The following is a 20,534-nucleotide window of genomic DNA, read 5'->3' as shown; positions in this document are numbered from 1 at the left end:
TAAAACAAATAAAATAAAGAGGGAGGGAATTACCTTAGCTGATAAGTAGCAAATAGCAACTTTTCAAGTAATTTTATTCAGTATAACACGGGAACGCCGAGACAAGCCCAGCTACTTGGAGTTAATCTTTCCGTTCCGGTTATACTGAATAAAATTACTTGAAAAGTTGCTATTTGCTACTTATCAGCTAAGGTAATTCCCTCCCTCTTTATTTTATTTGTTTTATACATGATATTTTCCTTAATTGATAGTTTAGTTTCTAAAATATTTTAGTATTTATTAAAAAATAAAGTAAGGTATATCTTTAATTGCCTGTCTTTATAGTCATTATATTTCAGTTTATTTTTTATAATAGAACATTATCCATGAAAGAATTATAGTTATTACATACTATTAATAATCGTTTTAGTTGAGATATATTAATACCTTTTAACATGATACACGGAATAACACTGAGAAAATGAGAAAATCAAATTCTCTTCTTTTATCAACCGCACTCTACCTTCTATAAACGTAATATATATTAATATCTATCAATATACCATCTATCCGACAACATCCAGACGTTAATTAGTTCTGTTTAACATCATTTTGTAAATAAAAGGGTGGATGTTGGGAGTTTTTATCTTGCAGAATTTTTAGGGCGATATTATTTTTACTTTAAGTTTACGTCTGAGTATTAAGAGTAACTGCCTTCCCACAACTGGCTATATAGACAGTGAAAGGCAGTTAGAAGCTGAGACGTCGTGGGTGTAAGCACTGAGCTTCGTACCCTTATTTGATTGATTTTTTTTCTATGATTTCCCATGACAGCTGACTAGATTGAAAACGACGTTTGGATTTAGCCTGATAGATGGGATATCCCCAACGCATTTGGTTTCTATTACCACAAACATTATCCGTTATAACAATAAGTTGACATCTTGGACTGACAGCGGTAATGCGATATATATATATATATATATAGATAGAGGGGGTGTCAAAAGTAGATATACAGTAGCATTTTTATACCACCATTTCCCAACAGTGGATAGAGCGTAGGTCTCCATTGCGATGCCTCCTCGCTCATCTGATTGTACACCCATGTCATTAAAGACAAAGTGTATGGCAGAAAACCGCGTACAGAAAATTATTTGAAGAAATACATAACAAATGCACTCAATAAGATGAATAAAAATATGGAAGTGCGTCAGAAAGTGTGCAAAAGTCATTGGCATGGACAATTTCTAGAAATGTGTCAACTATGTCAGTCACACATCTCCCAGAGTAGCGTATATATTTTTTATGAATAAATAAAAAGCTAAACTGTATATCTACTTCTAACACACCCTGTGTGTTAAATTTAAGTTTTTGTTCATATTTTATTTTATAAGCCTAGATTTTTAGGTTAGTGAACTTATACTTCTGGGGAACACAAGGAAAAACACGAGTGTGTTAAAATCTGAAAGGAATGTCGCTAGACTGTGTCAGCATTCATGACTTACTTAAAGAAGTTTAACAATGCTTATGTTGTGAATAAATTCATCGAATATAAATGTCCACTCATTTGTGAGTGAAATGAAACAAGCATTTTAACTGTAGTTATAATGCATTTTGTCGCTAAACTACATGAAACACAGGGTACTTGCATAGCAACGCATCTATTTAAAGTGCTGAAAAAGCTGATTTTAAACTTGTCACCAACACTTGCATATATATATAAAATCAGCGCAGTGTACATACTTCTGAATAAACATACTTGGTTCAGAGTTTGTTCTCTGATCGCCTTGCTTCATTTGATATCTGCTGCTCTAGTTCTTCGAGTTCTTGTAAGATGACATTCTTAATAAAAAAGTTTTATTTGAAAATAGAGAATGTTTAGTAAAGTTTCGCAAAGAGAAGATAAAGCTATAAAGCAAACATCTACAAAACTTATCAGTAGCTTTTTTTTTATCTGTTTTCTTTGCAAGTTACTTTTGTATTTTAGTATTAAGATACAAATACGTGAGTGCGTGTGGAATAAAACTATTAAAATGTTTAAAACTATAGCATGTTTATTAAACTTGTCACTGAGGCTTTTAGTGAATAGCATTTAATGGCATAAGATCAAATTAAGCGCATTTAAATTTCCAATGTGAAAATGACTGAATTTATGAAAGTTTAGAACGCGGAAAATAGAATGATGTTGGTAAACGTGTTAGTTCCGTAATATCCGGAAAAATGGCCTCTTATTGCCATTACACGAATACAGGTCCAATTGTCTGTAATCCGTGTATTAAAATATCCTTAAAAAAATATAATTTATCAATACTTTTCGAATAGGAACTTTGTACTGTTGCTCACCGTAGCAATCTAGGAATAAGCCTTCATATAATAAGTTATTGAATCTTGCAAAGCATTATTAGAATCACGTCTGAAAACAACCTTAACATCTAGAATGCACTGTATGTTTTACATTCTTTGACGTGATCGCATTATAAATTGAGGTATTATCGTAAATAATCTTAGTTTCAAATACACTGAGATATCTTTCAAGTAAAGCTATTGTAAGTAATTTATGTTTAAATTTACGCATTTTGTAGATACTACAAATCAATAATTTAGATGCTAGTGTTTTGAATTATAATTTATTTGAAATTTAATTCCTTTTGGAGCTTGCTTGAACTTACAATGGAACCATAAATGATCTTAGACATGTTAATAAAAATCCTATAGTGATTTTGTTCTCAGCTCATTTCGGATGATGTAATAAATATATAGTTTTACTGCAAAAGAAAAGTAAAGCTAATGCTCATGAAAAACATTATCTTTTAGATTTTCAATCAGTGAAAGTTTTAAAAGTAGATAAAATAATTATATTTATAACTGAGCTATTATGATGAGTATTTACATCTTGTAGCATACAGTTGTTGCAAAGTAATTACATTTGAAGGTTCTGCTACGTAACACTTCAATACATTAAAAAATTGCATAAATAAGAAAATAAAATTAACCAGTAACACTAAAAAACTTACCTCGTCAATACCATGTCCAAAATGCATGTGATGTGACAACGCTACAGTAATCTTGTTGTCTAAGTCCTTCTGTTCTTGTAAGTCACTTAACATTTTCTGAACAATACCAGCATTTTTGACAATAATAAATTATTAACAGTAAACACAAAATTATTTACACAAAAAAAAATTTACGCAGTAAACTTTTAAACAAATACACTAAATAGGTTTATAATTCATTTTTGTTTCCCTTTTGGTGCATATTTTATGGAAAAAAAAATCTTTAACGTACACGTAACATTAGCTCTTAAGGCTTTATCATCCCAAATGAAATCTTACAGCAATGTATTATATAGCTATACTTAATGCAATTCTTCACATAATAAATAAAAATCTCCCAATTACAGACTTGATAAAAGTCAATTTTTCAGTTAAATATTATATCTTAAAAATGTGTATGAATTATAAATATATAAACAACATAAATGTTCGCCTTACTTCTTATGAGCTTTCTTCAATGTTTTTCCAGACGATTTCTTAACCTTTACATCCCTTAGTTGGGCAGTTGTTGTCTCTAAGGCTTCTTGTTGAAGTTCTAATGTTCTTAAGATCCCATTAATTTGTAGTAGCTGTTTCTCAAAGTATTGTTTCATTTTTAGGTCTTGATAGGCGACTATATATATATGTAGATACAAAACTATGTGGTTAATACAAATTACATGACAATCAACAAAGCCAAAACTTCTAGGAAGCACGCGCGCTAGATATAGCTAAGAAGCTGGACAACCTCAAACACACGGGTAGAAATTTAAACAAATATAACACCAGACAACCTTTCCTACGTAAAGTCATTTAATCTACATTAGGTGATTGCTTATTATGGATTGGTTAAAACTAAAAACTAATATAATTGGAAATTCAATTAAAAAGCAAAACATCTTTTGAGTTTACTACTAACGTGAGTGGAGCTAGTTTGTTTTTATTAATACAAATCATATTGTTATAGATAAATGAAAAGTCTTAAGTGCCCATTCGCAGCAAACAACATACGGAAACATCAAATAACATGCTGATAAGCAATAGACTTTCTTTGTGTAAACAATGATAGAAAATAAAATAACTTGGGAACAAGATGGAACTGTTTCAAAATTTTTCGCTATGCTCCGCAATGGCTGTTTGCACTAACGTCTCCAACTTTGAACAGATAGACTAGAGGTAATGCAGTCTGTCAAAGGAATTCACCGCCAACTCCCGAACGACTCGCGTCTGAACGCCTAGTGGAAATTGACCGTCACTCTTATAACGCACCACGACCACATAATGTGAGGTGCAGTTTGACAATAATGTGACAAAAGCAATAGATTATCGGATTCATAGTCCGAGTAAGCCTGGCTCAATGTACAAATAGAAGGCCGTATTTGCTTCCTAAATTATATTTATTTTGTGTCGTATAGACATATATATATATATATAATTTAACCCCATTGTGTTCTTGAAAGGAAACCCTATGCCATATACGCATAAAAACCGTATAAATACCTCTAAGGACAACTATAAGTACTATATGACATAGAGAGCCGCTTTATGTATCTACATATATGCAAATCATTGATAAGCCCCAAGGTCAATAGCACAAACACGTACAATAACAAACAATTGTAAGGAATTACCTCCTGTTGTTAAATTATATTCTACTAAATGTAAGCACAAATGAATTTTGGAACTTTGAATGCAACTGCAATTATAGATACTCAGATAAACGTGTACGTTAAGGAAACTGAGCGTACAAACATACATGTTAAACGTTCTTCGCTGTCAATAAGGAAAGCACACATGTAAATACGCTTGCAGTGTATTCTTCATGGTCTTGAGAGACACTATTAATATCATAGTTCAAACGCACAAGAAGTTTTCACGACTATTATTTATTTAAACAAGTATGAAACACGAATACAAAATATTAACCATGATCTTGGGAAAAACTACGTACCTAAAAATGCTTGTAACCCACCATTTACGGTTGGAAGAGAAACTAAACATATACATGCACACATAAAACATCATTCATGACTAGATATTAATTATAAATACATAAACATTGAAACACTGAGCTACAATACAGTAAGTTTGTCGAGTTCTCTCTTTGTTACTTTTAATAGTTTAACTGACATTATTGAGCATTGTACTGACAACCATTTCTATATACTTCCAGGACGTTGTGATCGGGAGAAAATAAACCATATGACTTTTCATGATGAGCTTTAATAAAGGTTTCCATCTTTAATTCCATAGAAATGTTGAAGAGAACCTATGTGATCTTTCACGGTGAACTCAAATAAAGGTTTCCATCTTTAATTCCATAGAAATGTTGAAGAGAACCTATATGATATTCACGGTAAACTCTAATAAAGGTTTCCATCTTTAATTCCATAGAAATGTTGAAGAGAATCTATATTACCTTTCACTGTGATATTTAATTCATAGATTTTTCACGTGTTAATTGTTACAGACGAGACTGGCACTAACTTTGCGTTTTAAAAGTTTAAGAAGGCTTCTGGTATTTAATAATTTCAACCTGAACGACACCTTATGCGACAAATAGGCTGAACGTCCAGGTGAGAGACCTCAGGGCTCAGACATAGTCATTCCTAATTTAAACCGGCTGGCTAAAAAAGAGGCAACCGGTGGGCAGAATCTCTTTCCTATGCGTTTACCCAACCAAATAGTGGATTTGTTTGTTACAATTATAACGCCACAGAGATGAAAGTTTAACAGGCCACTCACGAACCAGTGGGGAATACCCAATACGTTTTTTTTATTATTATTTAAACTGAAATTTTTATGGACATTTTTATTGACTACAAGGAAGGCCTTTTCCGCACTCTTTTAGCGTTGGGGCTGCGAAAAGTGATTTGAAGTGGTAAGGTGACTGAAATCCGTCAGCGCATCACGAGCTTTTCAGGAACCATTTAGAACCACCTTGGTAGATATTGTGCAGCAATGTTACGCCTGCAGCTGCTTTCAAAGTGTTCCTATCTGCTCATTCTACTGCTGACTGTTGTGATGCTTTGACCCTTTTTACCGAATCGCAGGTGAAATTGTTCGATTCTCAATCGAAAGCTAAACATAAAAAAGTGATAGCAGAAGCATAAAAGGTTGGTAATTACTTAATTAATGATGCTAAGAATGTGGCTTAATTGATTTATACTGAATTTACTCCAATCGGTAGGCCTTAGTGCTAGCTAGTATGGAGACTTGAGGATGCTGTATTTCATTTAAAAATTCATCAATTAACAAACGAAAAATTGTCTCGAAGTTGTCTCAAAAAGACATGTTCAAAACCACCCTCTTTGGGAGTTTCCGGATTGAACCAATTTTTAATGTTCAACAAATTGCACTATAAAGACACCCCCTTAGCTCCTGAGGGATGTGTTAAACAACATCCATCAGAATATCGAGGCTCGAACCTTCGACCTTTTGACTCAAATCTCAGCAGGCTAAACATTAAGTCATGACTGGCCCTACGAAGGCCCTATCTATATATTATTCGAAACAATTTGGTCAGTAATTAATTAGTTTTGTTTTATAACAACATAGAAGTATTTTTCCCGGACTGCATGCTAATTACCTTTAAACCTTTATATATTACAGCAATTTGCTCAAAAATAATACAATGAAATTAAAACAAAAAACAAATTGACTTTTTACTGTTACTGCAGGAAAAAAACCACCCTAACCGAAATCTGAAACAGTTTCTATAAGAGGATGGAGTTATATATAGATATTCAGTATTAAAACTATTGCTTTACACCGAATTTATGGTCACAGAGTGAGGCAAGAGTAAGGGTACGGATTCGCAATGCTAAAATCCAGTGTAGCTTTTCACAAAACATTAAACAACATTTTATAATTGAAGGTTTGAAAATTAAGCCAAAGAAGCAGCTAAGCTACGATTATGTTTATTTGCATAAATCAATTGGTCTAACTGGACAATTGCTACACAAAGGAAGTATTATTTAAAAAAAAACATGTTCGGGAAAGAAAATTGTTATTTTATTTACGAAAAACGTTTCGTGAATTTGCTCTTCGCTCTTCATCTGGTTTGATAACAAGCGAAGTCAGCCAGTAGGACGCGCCATCACCAATACTTTGTCTGGCTGTTTTATCTGGTTTGATTGTCACTTTCATAACACACACCCAGTGCGGAACGAGTTCAGCGGCATCGCGAATTGAATCTCGAACCTTTTGACCCACATCCCAGCACTCTAACTCTAGGAAAGCTCGAATTCGTTGCACAGAGAAAAGACATAAATTAAATTAAAACTGTTGTTATATTGTTAAATATGAAAAGCCCCCCCCCCCCCTTTCCGCGTTGGCTCAAGTAATTCTGAGGGCTTATAATGCAAACATCGGTGTTCGATAGATACAGTGGACCCATTGTGGAACTTAATGCTTAATAACAACAACAACAAAAAATATGAAAAGTAGTGTATGAAGAAATCATGTAACGTGGATGTGTTAAACTCCTTAACATAAAAAGTAAAATATCTATCAAATAACTGTTTCCACTCCAACATTTCATATAAATGATCTGGTTCCGAGATTATGAGGAGGAAAAGTGACAGATTCCAAAATACGTTTCTGTTTTTTATACTTACATATTTTGTCTTTCATGCAACATTTTTTTACTGTTTTATATTCATTTTCAATTGTATTCTCCAGACAACTTCGTTGTTTTCGTAGCTTATCTTCAATTTCTGAAAGTTCTTTGATGGCTTTGGAAAGAGTTGGTTTTTGTTTAGCTTTTGTTCCGCATAAAAATTTTGTCAAAAAACTCATTTTTTTTCATCTTTTTTGAACCTAAGAAATTTACATATATTTATTTAGATAAACTAACATGTTAGACGTAGCATATACAGTGAAATTTAATTATTCATTTTAATTGGCTAAAGACTTAATTTCCTGAAAGCTGAAATCATTTGTTGAAATTGAAGCTACTCAAAAATGAAAGAACACAAGGGATACTACTTCAAAAAGAACGAAGCATATGATAACAGCTGAACACTAAAAACACAAGGAAATAAGAAGCTAATAATTTGTAGTGAAGCAGGAGGGTATGAAGGATAATAACACAGGCCTGCAATGGTTTCTTGATATGTTTACATGTTCTACAGTAATTCCTGTACACTGAATCCGAAAGTGATATCCATTTTTCTATATCAAGTACAGATGTCTCACAAAACGTCATAACGCAATACATAAAAGAATGACCACAACACGTAGTTTTGAGACTAAAAGACGTAGATTTCACAAAAACATGAGGATGAATGAGAATGCATATTCGTTTGACACCAATGTTCTTCCCTTTTCTTCAGTTTGTTCGTATTTTTGTTAACAAACATAATAATAAAAACGTTCATTGTGGTAAACGAAATAATAATTTGATCTAACTAAGAGTTTGTTTTCTTCCAGATTTGTAAAATATTCTTACGTGATAGAAAAAGAATGAATATTATTTTCAAAATCTGCGTAACTGAATTATGGGAAATTCGTTATTAAAACCAAAACAACTTTTATGAAGTTTAAATGCGCAGGCCTGTGTTATCTCTACAAATAACAAGAATGAACTGTATGAATAATCTATAGAATATGTTTTCTTACAGATTCATTATCTATAAATTAGAGAAAAATAATACAACTACAGAGAAAATTATAATAAAAATTGAGTACAAATGGTTCAGCAAAAACAACAAAAAATCAATTGAATTCTGTAAAATGATTCTGTCATCCAAAAAATGAAAAATCATAATTTATCTCAATACGAATTAAAAATTTTAATTCAGGAGAAAAGTAATTCAATTTAACCAAAACTAAAATTAGAAATATATTAATTTTACTTTTGTGAATAGTAAAAGATGTCTTACTACTACTACTACCAGTTATTCTGCGAATTCTAATTTCGTAAGCGATTCAACTTCTGTAATACTAAGATATCAACAATGGTTGACGCGAAAAACTCTTTCAATCACGTCTTATTTGTCTAATTTCTGTTTGGTGTTCTAATAATATTGGTAAAAACAATATCTATGGTGATAAAAGAAGATGGAGGATAAAAAAATATACTTTAGAATCAAATAAGAATTTATCATACCAGTCACTTTCACAAATTACCATTAAAGCTAATGAGAGACCAAACATGGCTTTTCTTTTTATGTAATGTTCATTTACAATAATTTACCATAAAAATCTCTCTCTGTCAAAATCATTCAAAAAAAATAAAAGCTAGAGAAATCCCAAAAGTTGTTTTTCGAATAATCTTAAAAACTAATGGTATTTTATCATAACGTAATATCTGAAATTATTTTGAAAGCAGGGGATAGCTGCATTAGGAACTCACTTTATAAAGTGATTGAACATAATATAATATATTATACTAACAGTACAGCCATGAGAAATGTGGCAAGGATCATCTACTCATATATCTTAGCTACACATACCTTATGCAAGTACACCTACATAGCAATTAAAGACTAGTCTAATTTAAACCAACTTTGCTCAAAGATAGTTTATGAGCCTCACATGGCTCTAACTTGCCTCAACAGCATTTACATATGGTTACATTTTTGGCTTATATTGGCTCTATTTATCAATAACTCCAAAAGTAATTGAACCTTTATGAACCTGTAAAGTACGTTATTAATTCTCACAAAAATAAAAATATTTTTAACATCAATAACTCCAATTTCTTCGAACAATGAAGTTGGTTTATTAAAATAAAAATAAAAAACGTTTTCACATAACATATCAGCAAAAGTTACTATCCTTACCTTACCTTTTTTTTCCTGTTTTCAAGTCTTCAATATTATATTTACATCGTGTTTGTTACGTTAAACCAATAATATTATTTTCTTTACTTAAACAATGAAACTGCCTTTTTCCTCTTCCCTTAATAATAGCTCAGAACCCTTTCCTTGTGACACCCTATGTTTTATCTCTTCAACAGAATATGCTCCCTTCTTCTAGTTAGCTTTCTCTAATTCATTATTTATGTTTTAATTAGATTACAGCAGCGCCCTCTGATAGATAACTTTAAGTCTGTGAGAAACAAAGATAGATGAACTTTTATACTTTTATATTCTTGTACCTTACCATTCATGCGTTTCAGCTTTCATTGCATTTAGAAGTAAGTTAATCATGTACAAGTCTTGGCACAATATTAATGAAACTGTATTTGGGGCTTTGAGCGTTGTTCGTAGCACGTCTCAAATTCTCAGTCATTATTATGAATTAGACAAAACAAAGAAATTACGAGAGACAATAAAATAAAACAACTTCATATGCAGAGAGTGGTTACATAAGTGTTGGTTAATATGTCATTTTCGTACATACGAGAGATTTTGACCACTCCATAAATTGTAAACCGATCTCGGAAAATAGAAAATTCCATAAAACGAAGAAGTGTTGAAAACCGTGTAATTAATAGCATACCTTACGTCAACGTTTCTGAGGGTCAATTCAAACTAAACTGTTTTCCCAACAAGCGTATCCTACAGGAGATATGAAATCAAGTTCCACCACATTCATGTACTCTAGAGCAGGGATTCCCAACCTTTTTGTTACTCTGTACCCCTTGGCCTTGGACATTCTGACAGGTTCCCATATACCCCTAAAAATTAAGGATCAAAAATTCATAAAATAATATTGATTTTATATTATTTTATTATGAAATCTGTATGTGTGGACTGCATAAGGATCTTATAGTATTGATAACATCGATACATTGAACTCAGCATATATTTATGTGAGCCACTTTGCTCTCTTTGTCTGAATGTAGATTAAAACATCATGTAAAGTGTAAACCATAGTTATACTCTCAGACCCCTCTGTACCCCCTGAGAAGTGCAAATGTACCCCAGGTTGGGAATGTCTGCTCTAGAGAGAACGTTTTCGCCGGTAGGCGCTACCTGACTGTAGAGAGCATGTGAAGATACCGAAGACTTTATATCCAAAATTCTAAAACAAGTGTAAATAGGTAAGTTGGGCAGCTAGCAGAGATAAAAATAAGAAGATAGTGAGAAAATAAATATATAAGTTGGTAAAAATAAGAGTCTTCAGTTCAATTATCTAGTCATTCGTCAATTTTACCGTGTATATTTTTGTATACGTAAAGATATTATAATGATCAGTATAGTCTTAAGCCAGCCTCGCATCAAATTTGTTATTTATTTTGTAGAATTGTATGAAAACTGAATATATGATACAACAAAAATAATAGCAACACATTTTATTCAATCATCGGTTTCACGAAGAGATGCCAAAATGTACAATGTATTCAATGTTTCAATATAAAAACCTAAATGACATAATATGACACGAAAAAAGTATTTCGGGCATAAAATAGCATTATCACATTGAAATCGACAGTAGTGAATGCAACAAAACTGGTGTGATGAACATGTTCTTAAAAGTTTATTTTCTCATCTTTTCAGTGTAGCATAGAAATAAATATATTATTCTACTTCAAATTAATCACCATGAAATCATGTTTTAACATACTGTTTCAAAAGTGGTCAACTTGTCACTACCTAACATATGATGAAGACATAAATTTCAATTTCTATGTCAATTATTATCAAAATACATCAGAATTATAAATCATTAAACGATTAATGAACGATATAAGATAATGTCTCTTAAATCAAATTTTTTATTCGAATGTTAAAACAAACTTTAAACAAACTGTTTAATTTTCTATCAAATAATCAGATGATGATCATTATACATATTTTTACTTTTCATAAACAACTGAAAGAACGAATCTATAATTTATTGAATCATATAACAACGTTACGGTTGATTAAATCTTCCGTTGCGCTATAAGGATGTATTAGTCACCGACTTGGTCAAACTTGTTTTCAAACATTATATTATATAGATTGTTTTGATTATAGGTTTGTACAGTATTTTTTTTTCGACATAAGGAATGATTATTCAATGGGTTATGTTTGGTATTTATTCCACAAATTAAACCCATAGCTGCACCACTACTACACCTTAACTACAAAAGCTGTGTGCTATTTTTTAAATATTATTATGATGATGATAACGTAACGTTTTAGATTAATTAATTATTGGAAGTGCAATAATGAGGGTATATTATAAAAACAATTATTCATCTGAAGCGTAATGTTGATGTTACATTTTTTCAATCATTAATTATCAGAACTGATGAAATAACGCCACTTTTTTAATAATAATTACTCATTAAAAGTAATATGATAACGACATGTTTTTTTTTAAATAACTGATTACTGTAGACAACATCACGAGGGATCGTACTCTTCATAATTATTAATCGTAACTGGTACGATGATGATGTTACTCTCTTAAAATCACTAAATAGCAGAACTAGTGAAATAATGGCACATTTCCAAGATAATTGATCAGCATAATTGCCATAACGACACAAACACACATTTTAAAAACCATCAGTTTTTTATCTGATCTTATGACATCCATCTTTTAGAATCGTCAGTTATCAAATCTGAAATGATAGCGTCACATTCTAACAATAACAATTACAAGAACGAATCATTTAACATAACATTTTTACAACCATTATTCATTAAAATATGCATTATGATTATACATTATCGTTTACTTTTAGAACTAGTATGATGACATCACATTCCTGGAACGTATGATAATTGCATTTGAACCATATGATAACAAGTACAGTAATGGACAATGTAGTGGCTTTAGCTTTAATGTTTTACCAAACTGGGTTCTTTAGAACAAATTAATAGAGATTATAACGCTTTGGTTTTTATACAATAATATCATTTCATATTGGATATAATTATGGAGGAAAAAAGTTTGTCCTTAAAATCATGAATCGTTAATACTATATTTATATTATTTAAAACTTATCAGAAATAACCGAAATACATATCTGTAAAATAAAAAATCGGTTACTAAAAACAGCGAGAAATATTGATCACTATGAATATAAATATCAAAATATGATTATTTTTAATATTTCAAATCATTTTTAATAAACTGGTGGCACGCAAAATTAAAACAAACAAACATATATTGTAAAGGTTGATACAAAGCATTGTTTATACATACGCTTCTTATTTGGTGAACCCAAAACAAACTTATAACGACAATGACGTGCATGATATGTCTGGGAATTCAACACATTACGCCTTTGATAAGAAAATGGTTATCATATAAACATTATGAGATAAGAATGACTAGGTGGCGATAGAATCGGATCATAAATTACGTCTGGATGACTGAAAACCATACAAGGCAATACTAGATAGTGGTGTTACTAACGGGACCAAAACTGGTGTGTAACAAATGCTACCAAACTTCACAACGACATGAAGTTACACAGCTAGTAACAATGCAGCAGCGTTCTCTCATTTACTAGTCGTTGCTTCTTAATCACTGTAATAGTAAGTAAGACTTTCTCTTTTGTTGTATACTGTTCTGGCAATCAGTTTTTCAAATCTAATAAGGAATTTAGGATAAAAATCGGTATACAGATCTTTTAATACAGTCCATACAGAAAAATAAATCACTCATGTTGTATGAAGTTTTATAAGATAATCAGAAAGCTAAAAATCTTCTATATTTGCAAACAAAAACATTTTATTTAAAGAATAGTTTAAGTCGGGTGCGGATTAGGAATATTTGTGTACATATTTTCAAATTTAGCTTATAAAGCTTCTAATGTTCAGACGTTGGCGATATAATAGATACAAGGATTCACTTACCATGCAGACTGCATTGAGCCTCCGAAAGAAATGTTTAATTAGGCCATTTTGTTTTGTTTCAATTTATGCACAAAGCTACACAATGGGCTATCTGTGCTCTGCCAACCACGGGTATCGAAACCCGGTTTCTAGCGTTGTAAGTCCGCAGACATACCGCTGTACTACTGGGTGGATAATTAGGTAATGTTTTACTTCCAGCGTAAAGAAAAGAACTGAAACTGGTTCGGGTTTATTAGGGACGTTTTTAATCAAGCATCATTTCAATTGTTGGATCCAAAAGTTATCATTTTAATTTAGATATTTAACATATCGATCATTTATTCTGTTTGGCCAGCTTTCAGACTCTCAAAAATATTTTAATAAAAAAGACAACAAACAGCCGTGATTTCATGTCATACATTCATACGACCTTCACACCTCCTCCATGGTAGAGCAGTCTCTCTCTCTCTATACGTATTCATCGTCAGTCAGTTAATTCATATTATAGCAGTGGATTTAAATCTAATTTTATCTATGTTTATTCGCTTCACAAAGAAACTTAAATCAGTAATTACTGTTTGTTTCGTTTTGAAGTTAAGCACAAAACTACACAACGGACTATCTGTGCTCTGCCCATCACGGGTATCGAAACCCGGTTTTTAGCGTTGTAAGTCCGCAGTCAGTATTGAAATATACAACAACCTTCACACTTTGCATCGATATTTAGAACACATTGACTAAAAGTGAAATCATTGTAATTTATTTCTAGTATCATATCATAATCATATTTTAATAGTATATACTGTAGAACTTTTTCTTTATTATATATACAGATATACGTGTGTATGAGTGGGTGGTATGTTTAATTCACATATAACACGTATTAGGCATTTTGACTAATCTGTTCTTTTATGTTTTACTGATTTTCAGACGTTAGACAGGTTTCCGTGTGATGCCACCTCGTGGTGAGAAAATAAACTAGTCGTACATTTACCAATAGAAAAACATTAATGATTAATGATATTTTATTTTTCATTACATACTGACATTGGAAATAGTGCTGACCCTGTAAGCCTTCTTAGACTTTCTGTTTACCATGATAGACTTTTTACTTTACTTTAGAATTATATTATAATGTAGCGTTAAAAGCGAGCGGGCTATCATGCATGAAAACAGCGAACCTAAAGTATCAGGCGCGACTGTAAGGAATAGTGAAATAATAAGCGAATGAGACAATTTCGTAAAAAAAAATCACAAGTCTGACTGGTCTCTTGCTTCTGGGTTCACAAGTCTGACTGGTCTCTTGCTTCTGGGTCTACACAGAGCGTTTCATGATAATTATAAACATGTAGGATCAGAAATGCTGGTAAATGATATAGAAAAAGAAACGGCAAATCCATACTGCTTTAGACAAGGGTAAAGACAAAACGGTAAAAACGTACTCCTTTCGACATTCTGAGGGCATTCTGTACGTTTTACACTTCTTGTGTAAGTGGAATTTTGTTTTACTGTAGTCTGGAAAAATTAATGTGTTTGGAATAATGCTTTTTTTTGGCTGTTCACTTAACCCCGAAAACATCAATTAGTTACTTCACTCAACATCCTACGACATAATTTTACTTCATAATTTATATCTATCAAAATCAGTAGGGAAATAAATTTTCAAAGCAGTTTCATGCCTTTTCTATACGAAAACGCATGAAATAATATCCTACATGCTACTTAACTTACTAAAATAATTATTTTAAGCCTAATTATCATTCGTTAACTCATTGAAAATATTTACTAAACTCTAATTCAATTTAGTATTTATGTACGTATAAAAATGTATAGAATATTAAAAGTTAAAAATTTCTTTGCATGGGCATTTCAAGCTCTTAGAAACATAGAATGTAAACAATAACTTTGAGCTTATTTCTATGCATACTATGTTATCCTTTTATCACTTTCAAAATATTATCATTTCTCTCTCTCTCTCGTTTCGCTTAAAAAACGTTTAAAAAGAGCTACTTTTAATATAGCAAATTCGAGACCTATCTCGAAGTATGTGTATATTACATTTAATGTTTTTTTTTCCTATTTAATAAATATTTTGGCAAGATTAGAAGGTATAAACTAAAATGATCAAATTAGAAAAAGCGCAATATTTGTAAGTTTTCAAGACCGATGAAAGCTGGCTCCTCTTTCGATTTTAAGAATATCTACCTCTTTCTCGAAGCTACATTTTAATGTAACTGTCAAAAAAACACATAATTAAAAACGTGATATGATATTTAAAAAAATCACAAACATATTTTACTTATCTTGTTATTTATGCCCCTATTGGATGACAAAAACAAGTTATTAAATTATATTAAGAATGATAACAAAATTTAAACCGAAACTTGTGCGTTAGAAGTGCATGCGTGCTATTCTTCATCGCTTTCCCCTTGACCATACATGTCAGCTAACTTGGAAAATCGTGGTCCCCACTGTGGTAGGAAATCAAAATCTTGTTCATTGTCATCAGTGCTTGAAGCTAAAGAGCTCAGTGAACCAGCCAAACTGCCACAACCTTCGTAGGCATAGTTTCTAATGTCATCGTAAGGTGGCGTATTGGGATCGGAGTTTGCCTTTTTGAGCTTATCTGTCAATTCCCCTTCATCTAATGGATTGTAGTCACCATAACGTACTGGCAGTGGTGGCACTAAACATTAGTTATAAATATAATTAAAATCACAGTCTGTTTTAAGAAATAATTTTGCAACATGATTACTGTTTATTAAATTCATTTTTCTCAGTTGTTAATAAGATGAGTCTGATGAAGATTTTAATGACAATCTTTAAAAGTATGCTTTAGATGACATGAATACTTTTGGAATTTCAAATTTATCACCAGAGCATACAAAATAACACTGTTAAAAACATGCAACATAGGTGTTATTTTACACCGATTATGTTACTACAACTTATTTCAATATCATTAACAATCTCGCCAATTTTCCCTTCCTCATATATTCCTATATTTCATTATTTTAATCTTTATATTTAATAACTTATTTCACGTAAAACTGCAAGATAATTATAAAAATTACGACAAAGAAAAGCTAAACTGAAAGATTAATAACATAATTACAATATTTTGCAATCAATCTAATTTTAGAAGCGTAATCAAACTTTCAGTATTTTTCGACTATAATGCTACACTATATTCTAAGAATCATAAAAAGTGCAAATGTTTTATTAAAAAACCTTTCATATTTAGACTTTAATTTACTTTGACTAAATAAATATTAAAAGTAAGTTTTGTTTCTCGTACATTAATTTAAATTCACAATACACATATAAGGACAAAAACAATAAGAAAGGTAATATAAACAAGCTTGTACGTTAACCTTTAAGAAGTTGAAATGAAAGGTTAAATGTATTTCAAACTTTTTACCTAATTTTTGTTTTTCACTGTCTTCAGGTTGGATACTTTGAGGCATAGGAACAAGGGGAATGTCTTGAGATGAATATTTAGGGTTTACTGGAACCTTTAGTAGTTCCTTTTTAAAGTTAACCATGTCTTCTTCGCCTCCACCTTCATCAGCGTAAGGGACAACGTTCTCTCGAATGTCTTCTGTTATGCGTGAGTGTTCTTTTTCTTCTGTTTTTTGATTCCTGGTATACAGTATGATGAGGATAACTAGAACTAAAAGAAACAAAAGCTTTGTGAAATATTTTTATAGAAGTTTTAGCCTAAATCCAAAAAAGGTAATAGCTCTACAAAGTATTCAGTTATTTGGTAATCATTTTATGTCATAGCAGTTTCAGTGATTAGCGCCGTATATTTAATAATTACGAAAAACGTCTCTAATGATTTGTTTCTGATAGCGTATTTCGTGAAAAAGTAAAAACCATCTATAATTCCCATGGATATTTGTTCAACACTCATTAATTATTCAATCTTTGAACAAAGCTGTCGAGAGGTTAACTGGTACATGATTTTCAAATATTTGTTGATTTTTGTTTTACTTTATTAAATGTCTTCAATAAATAAGTGTTACGTAGGCTAACAATGAAAATTAGTTTCACTGTGTTATTCTAAGTTTTCAGTAATAGTAGAAACCGCGTCTCCTAAGTTCAGCTCTTTATTTATGAATTTTGCGATTAAGTAAAGCCTCTTGTTACCCCAAACTTTCTATTTACTTATGTAGTATCCATGATTTTAAAGCATGTGGGTGGTTCGATAACGAATGAGAATATTTTTAGGAATGTAATATTTGATTTTGTCTTCCTATTTGGTTTGCGGTGAACTTTTTGTCTTCCTATTTGGCTTGCGGTGAACACTTTGTCTTCCTATTTGGCTTGCGGTGAACTTTTTGTCTTCCTATTTGGCTTGCGGTGAACACTTTGTCTTCCTATTTGGCTTGCGGTGAACTTACACTTCTGTAACTGTTAGGCAAATCGACAATCTGATTCTACCTCAATTTAATAAAAATCGAATAAACGATGTGTCAAAATTACTTTATTATTTCTCGAATTAGTCTGTGAAATGTATATTTAAATATTGAGTCAAAGTATATGTTACTTAATCATCAGCAAATATGTAAAATCAAATAGTGCATCTTTACTACCACGTAGAAAATGATACTGACCTAAAATAAAAAGAAAGCAGACCAAGATGGCTGTTAAGGCACCCATGCTGAGTTTAATAGTATTTGCTTCTACCAATATCTGACAGTCGATCCCACTATAGCCATCTGGGCATCGGCAGTAAAACCCTTCTCCGTTAGGTAGGTCAATGCAAGTTCCGCCGTTAAAACAGGGATCAATAAAACAGTCATCTGCATCTGTGCAGTCCAGTCCATCCGGGGTCTTTTCAAAGCCATCGGGGCATCTGAAGAACAAAAGCTTATAGTTACTTTTTTCTGAGAAGTTGCGACTCAAACGTGTAAGAAAACCGTACTGAATATTGGTGAGAATTCAATAAAGTTATTTCCAAAAGCTAGTTCAAGTTTAGAATACCATAATTCACTGCTAGCTGTTTTTATAGTGCAATGGTTCAGGAGAAAGTCATAATTCAATTTACTGATAAACAACGAGGGTGCAGAGAAAAAACAAATTTACGGCCAAAATGAACCAAAAAAGTTGCACGTATTACGTATTAATAGATTCTGAAGATTCTCAATTACCAGAACAGTTTCTCATGGAATTTTCTGATTCTCATATTCCAGCAAACTTTTTTTTACGATTTTTATGAGATTTTACTTAAAGTCAAATACAGGTGCAAAAGATCAAATTTCACCACGTCTTGTAAAACAAAGAGGAGTAGGAAACGCTTTTTGTTAGATTAATTTGTTTGTTTAGAATTAAGCACAAAGCTGCACAATGAGCTATCTGTGCTCTGCCCACCACAGGTATCGAAATCCGGTTTCTAGCGTCGTAAGTCCGCAGACTTAACGATGTGACACTATTTTTTGCTAGCGTTTTATCGGAAACGTTTATTGAAGAAAATTTTAGTCTCTCAGAAGATAGTAAAACTGCTAATATTAAAATTTTCAATTTATTCATTCAAAAATCGTCATATTGGAGATTAAATTATTGTTGTTTTTACAAAAGAACTGCTTGTGGAAGGAATGCGGAACTATTTTAAAGTCAAAGATATCATTCCTTTGAGCTTTAAAGTAATTACAATGAAATTAGAATTATATCTCCCACTTTTTTCGAAGAAATACGTCTGGTGAATCTCATTAAGAATAAACGTGTACAGAGTAAATATCTAATATGAAAAACTTATAAAGTACACGTTAAATTATAAGCCATTCTATATTATGTTTACATAGATGACGTATTCCCAGTACAGATAATTTCAGATAAACTAGAAGATAAAAATGGTATGATAGATTAAAACTGATGTTATAAAGGCTATTTCCCACATATATAAAGCAGATTAAAGAATGATCAGTCGAATTGTGAGTGACACAATTTGACTGGTATCTTAAAGGACAAAAAGGACACAAATGTGGTTAATAAAATGTCTTCGGAATAAATTAAACTTTCCATTACACCTTTCTTCTTTGATTAATCTAAAAGTTTCATTGTTTGTACGACAAATAATATGTCTCCACTAGTTGTCCACGATGTGGCTGATGATGTATTATTATCAGATTTGTTTACACAGTAAATTGTTTACAAACTCTTACCTACGGTTGTAATTTCGCTATATAGTAAATAGTAGATAGGTTACAAATATTGTTTTAAATCTTACAAGAAACATACTTGAAGATATGGGTAATTTTACACTAAGTGCGTAAGAAAATCTATTTATCCTAACTATTAGCTATTTTTTATATAACTTGTTTGCTTTTAGTATACTTTTTACGGAGTATGATAACGTAATGATACCGAGCTTTAGTTTAGCGAATCTTAAGAAACGCATCACCTGCATTCATGAATAAGCCACATATCCTTGCAAACAAAAGGAGGCGGACAGTCGACCCATTTACAGGAGTAGTTAGAAGGACACCCTGGTATCAAGTTGTTCCATTCTATTACTGCAGCATTTTCAGAACCATTCTCCATGGGAAAAAACTTTTGATCCAGACGGATATCACTAATACAACCTATATTGTTTATAACAATAATATCAAAATTAGAAGTTATATTCTGATAACTCAATAAAATGCGTATAACTAATTGTGATCATACAATAGTTTCAAAACTTAAGTATTCTATCTGCAAGTCATTAAGATCCTAGAAATAGGTGTCTGAATATTCTGAATTTGTTTGAGCTACATAAATGTTTACGACACTTATGATACACAACATTGTT

The 20,534-nt window shown here is 31.5% G+C and overlaps 1 pseudogene; it reads right to left on the bottom strand.

Moving 5' to 3' along the window:
- Nucleotides 1–11,954: 11,954 nt before the first annotated feature.
- The window catches only part of LOC106460327, a 198,834-nt pseudogene continuing 190,254 nt past the window's right edge, over nt 11,955–20,534 (bottom strand).

The sequence above is a fragment of the Limulus polyphemus genome, unplaced genomic scaffold (genome assembly GCF_000517525.1).
Source record: "Limulus polyphemus unplaced genomic scaffold, Limulus_polyphemus-2.1.2 Scaffold753, whole genome shotgun sequence".
In the NCBI taxonomy this organism is placed as follows: domain Eukaryota; kingdom Metazoa; phylum Arthropoda; class Merostomata; order Xiphosura; family Limulidae; genus Limulus; species Limulus polyphemus.
The sequence above is the reverse complement of the archived record's forward strand: the minus strand, read 5'-3'. Positions and strand labels throughout refer to the sequence as shown.